Source organism: Olea europaea, chromosome 8, assembly GCF_002742605.1.
Source record: "Olea europaea var. sylvestris chromosome 8, O_europaea_v1, whole genome shotgun sequence".
Taxonomy (NCBI): Eukaryota; Viridiplantae; Streptophyta; class Magnoliopsida; order Lamiales; family Oleaceae; genus Olea; species Olea europaea.
The window spans coordinates 18,809,194-18,815,111 of NC_036244.1; positions in this window are offsets into that span (position 1 = coordinate 18,809,194).

The window sequence follows — 5,918 nt, forward strand, 5'->3', positions numbered from 1 at the left end:
TTATAATAAATTTTAAATATATTGATGGGCGAAGTCCCCCATTCGGGGTGGGTTCCAGCGAGTATCAAGTTTAATAGGATTTTTTTTTAATTCCTAAATTAAAAGTTTGTCAAAATTATTATATCACATTTCCAAAACTCTACAAATCTAAAATTGGCATTCTAGTTATAAAAGACTACTATATTTAAATAAGGGAAAATTGCATCAGAGGTTCCAAACCTTTTCAAATCTTTTAGACTTTATCTTAACCTTCATTTTGTGCCAACGAAGGTTCCTTACCTTCCATAAATATGCAGTTAAAGTCCAGATGGATGGAATCCATCCATTTGATCGTTAATTAACTAGAAAAGTCAAAATTTGATCAGTTTGGACTAATTTAGAAAAGGCATAATAGTACTTTTCATTTATCTCTTATTAAATAAGTAAAAAAATTTAAATTAAAAACCCCAATAAATAAAAATAAATATATAACCCCACTCTTCTCCAGAGATTCCTTTTAGTCATCTTGACTAAAAAGTAGGAAAATTCCCATCTTCAAAAAATAACAAGCCTATATTGGCCCATCTTGACTAAAAAGTAGGAAAATTCCTTTTAGACCAATTATCATATGACTAAATTTTTACTTGGTTAAAATATAGCCATTTAAAGTTTTGAAGCAAAATCAATTTTGCATCCTAATTTGTCGTGACGAATGGTGTTGACACTTAAGGACACATTCGATGTATCGTATTAGACCAGATAAAGATAAAATAATCATATATAATTTTTATCCCGCGCTTGGTGCAATTCGCATTCAGATTAAATTAATCTAGGTTCATCCCCCTTTATTCAATCATTTAAATTAATACCCTACGTGGGTTTAGACTATATTGTTTACTCATCAAATCATGAATTAAGAAAATATTAATCAAATTGAATTACATAAATTTACTTACAAATAAATAAGAATTAAGAATTTCACTTGTAAATAAAAATTAATTTATAAAAAAAATTCACTTTATAAGCCTAAATAAATAAATAATAATAATAATAATAATAATAATAATAATAATAATAATAATAATAAGTTAAAAAAATCTCTTATAAGCGAAAAATCAATTTCAAATGAAAAACTTATATATAAATAAGAAAAATAATTTATAAGTAAAAATACTATATAAGGGTCTGCTTCAGAGGAAGTACCAATTATAAACATTTTTTAAAATACCGACTTTGAGCATTTATTGGAGGATCGATTTTAAGTAGTTTTAGTAGCGGTTTTAAAAAACTATCCAAACTATCCTCAGTGGTAAATCTAGCATCTCGAGTGAGTTAGGACGACTGTTGATCGTCAATGGCCACAATAGTGGGACTGTTGATTAATATTTAATTAAATAATATAAAAAAAATCTCCATTCAATATATATATGCACTAAAAAGCAATAATTTAGCCTTATCAAAAGTTACAAATGAGGCTTTTGGACCCAAACTGAAATGCAAGTAAGGAACTCAATAATTATCTCTAAAAAACGATCATTCAACTCTTTTAAGATTGAGTTTATCGGATAACAATACAAATCAACATAAAAGCAATAATACACATGAAAAGTTGGATACATGATAGTCGTAATTTTGAAAAACCGAGGAATTTATTCTAATAATAATAATGTTCTTCAAATATGGTTTACGTATCTTAAAAAAATGTTACTTTTTTATCTTTAAAAAAAAAAAAAAAAAAAAGGTTTACATAGCAAAATATCCATTATAGTAATCGTATTTGGGAATGTTTGTGGAACACTAACACAGACAAGACATCCCAATATCCGCCAAATCGATCATGCTACAGGTTACTCCTAATAGGAGTGGGCCCCATCCAATAAAAAATGCCCAAAAAGTTACCCACACCCTTGCATGTGAGTAATTTGTGAGGGTTCTAGCCCCGCAGGGCACTTCTCCACTGGCAAAGGACGGACGCTGTCAAACCTGACAGAGCAGAGGTCGTGAGTTCGAAACATGGGACTCTTGGAAGGCAAGGATTTATTCTTGGAAGGCAAGGGAACATTTGGAAGGCAAGGATTTATTCTTGGAAGGCAAGTGGGAACTTGGAAGGCAAGGATTATTCTTGGAAGGCAAGGTGCAACTTGGATTGGCTTGCTTGGCACTTTGTCAGACCAGGTGGGGAGGATTGTGCCACGTGACAAAATATCATTGGACACTTTAAAAAAAAAAAAGTTTTCTCGCCTACAATTTTAAAAAACCAAAGGCAATATCAAAAAGAATGTAAAGAAAGAAGAGTACATTTTGCATTATACTTCGCCAAATAGCTTAAAAGCTGTGGAATCGAGACAAAATCTATCAACTCCATTTGATAAAATTCTCATGTCCCCAATGGAAGTTGTTCGTAGGGGTTCTGTCAACCCGTACTTGTACACCAATCATTTCCATTTCGAGACGCCCTCTTCTCTAAATAGAGATGTTGCAATTGTTCGAAAAAGGAAAGTTGCAGAAAAATAAATTTTTGTTTTCAGAATCCGAATTTTTCGTAGTGGAAGAGAGGAGGAAGATTATTCATTCAGCTATCTACTGGAGAGCAAATGGGCAAAGCCTCATTTCATAACAAGAAGATGAGGTAGGGGGTTTCGTTGGCTCTGCTTGCTTATAGTATATTATTATTTTTATATCATAGTTTGATAGATGGATTCATGCTCATATTTTTTATTTTATTTTTTTTATTCATTCAACTATCTATTTTTTTCCCCCCATTAACTGCTAATGCATTTTAGTATGTACCCACTTTCCATTATTGGTGTTTTTCTGTTTGAGGTTTCTCTACCATTCTTTACCACCTGTTCTTCCTATTTGATACCATTTCACAAAGTTGTTGCCTATTGGAAATTTTGGCCATGTCCAATTATTATTTTTTTTTTTCAAAAGAAAAAAATTAATATCGACGGAGTCAGCACAGGCAGCCATTGGTGCTCGCCGAGTGATGATCCGTCGATGCCTATGCTTAGAAGTTTATTATAGATTCTGAAATTGTTTTAAAATAATTAAATTAAATATATGCCCTTGATAAAAAATTTAAATTATAATTTCTTATGTGAATTTTTTTCTAGTATTTTATTTATAATTAATTTTTTTTTACATAAAAGTTTAACTTAAAAAATTAGATAAAGTTAAGTATTTATTTAAAATTTTAAGTTAATATTTTTTTACTTATAAGTAAATTTTACAACTATAAGTTAATTTTATACTTTTAATAATTTTAAGTAAGTTTTTTACTTAGAAATAACTTTTTTTTATATTTTATATATGTGAATTTTTTTATTAATATTATTTTTATTTTATGACAAATTTTTACACAGAAGTAGTTTTTACTTATTAGTAATTTTTTTAATTATTATGTAAGTTTTCTAAGTAATATCTTACTTATAAGTATTTTTTTAATTATAATGTAAAATGTTCTAGTTAAAATATTCTTATTTACAAGTTAATTTTGAAGAAAATGTATTGGTTGAGAATAATTATTTTATAGAAAATAAAATTTGAAATTTAATAAGAAACGGTTAAAACCTATCGATTTGATAGGTTGAGAGAATCGATCTAAATTATACTACACCAGTGCCCAAAATAATTTGTAAGCACAGATTTTTTCAACCTCTCGTAAACAATGCCATCCAAAATAACTGAAAAAAACTCTGACGGTCATAAGTGAAAAAATCACTTATGATTGAAAAATAAATTTATAAGGATAAAAAATGTGTTTGAGTTAAAAAAAAAAAAAAAAATTACTTATCAAGTCATAAAAATGCTTATATAAAATCAAAGTTAACATATATGATAAAGATTCACTTATATGTAAAAATAGTACTTATAAGTAAAAAATCAATTATAATTAAAAAACTATTTTATAACTAAAAGTTTACATATAAACAAAAAATAACTTATAAGGCAACAATCCCCCAGCCAATAGGAGGGAACACAGGTCCCCCGGGACGAATAGGGCCGATGTGACGTTGTCCGTTTAGCATGGCTCAAAAAATAATAGGGGCATTTGCAAAAATGTCCAATTTTACATATGTCAATTCAAAAATGTCCATTTTTGATAATCTTTGCAAAAATGACCAAATTTGATACCAAAATTTCTATTTTACCTTTAATGAAAGAATAAATAATTTCATATTGCACATATCAAATTACAATTAATGCTAGGCACAGAAATGTCGAGAACAACATTTAAAGTGTAGATAAATATCACGTTCGGAATGAAATGTCAATCTATACATTTAATATGTCGGGAATAACGTTTGAAATGTCAAGAACATTTAATATTGTAATATTGTGATTTGACATGTGTACTTTTGAAATATAAACGATTCAAATATCGAGAACAATATTTGAAATATCGAGAACATCATTTTAATGTAACTTCTCATGAAAGCTACTTAGGGGTATTCTCATCCAAATAATTGCAAAAATAGACATTGAAGAATTTTGGACATTTTTGCAAAGAGTAATTATATTACCACCACAAAATTTATTTACTTCACCACATTATAATCACACCACACTTATAACATATTTTTAATAAATACACCCCAACAAATTTACAATTATACCCTTAATCCAATAAAAACTATAAATGAAAAAGATACATATTGTGTGTGGTGTACTCACAACCCTCATTTTTCTCATCCTTTCCACCAATTCTAGATTTTTGAAAAACACAAACTTGGTAGAAAGAATTATCATTGGCATCACTTGTTCAGATATATACATTAATTTTGGATGGCCTTTGAATTAATTTTGGATGTAATGTTCTATATCATTCTTTCCTTTGTTTGTGATACTTAGCTTTCATTCTTTTCTGTGTTTGCTCCATTTATATGCTTTTGTTCAAACGAGAACAAAAAGAAGAGAAGGAAATTCAGAAGAAACGCGAAACAAATTTTACTAGAACCTTGAGGTATTATCGTGTAATTTGTGCAGTAGAGGGGGACATACTTTTGATTAGAAGGCTTGACGGTAAACCGCCTATAGTTTGTCTCTCCATTCAGTCCTTATGGTGGGAGATCTATCATTTTGAATGGTCAAGTAATCGAATTTCATAGTTATATCACAATATAGGCAAATGTCCCTCAGAAATTTGATCATATTTATTGTCTATTCATTTATAATACTATAATTGCACAATACGAGTAATAAAGTATAACAGTCTGATGAAATTTTCCTAAAGCTCTATAAACAAGACCAGACTGCTGGCTTTACCTTTTAACAGTGATCTATATTGGCCCATTTCACTCTTCTGTTTTAGTTTTCAAATGAAATCCTTGAAAACTATCCTTCTGTTTTGAGTTTACATTGTTTTAGACTGAGTCTTCCTACGACTAGAAGAACTCAGTCTGTTGCTGTCAATTGTCATAGAGTATTATTTGAACAAGCAATGAATGGGGAGAACTTGATGCAGGATAAAGAAGAGGGTAGCAAGAAAGGAGGAGAAACCGGAAAGAATGGGAGGAAGAAACCGGAGAAGAAGCAGAAATTCGGGGGGAAAGGAGAAGGAAAAGAAAGGAGACGCAACAACGAATTTCAATAATTCATATCCATCTCCTTTATATGGCAAATTAGATTTAAATAGTCAAAACAAAACCCTACCTAGAACGAGCTTAAGCTAATACAGCCCAATTAAATAAATAAGAATCTAAAACATAAATAAAGTCCAACTAAAAATAAATAAAAAGTAGATGTCCTCATCAGAACTGTAGGCATATGCGCAAAAAGAAAACTTGGCAAAATTATCTGTTGCATGGTGTCTTCATAATAATGTTTATGTTAATAATTTACGTGGGTAATTAAGTAATTCTACTTAGGGTCATTTAAGTAAATAAAAAATTAATTAAAATTGTGGTGTAACAAGTAAATTTTGTAGTGGTAATATA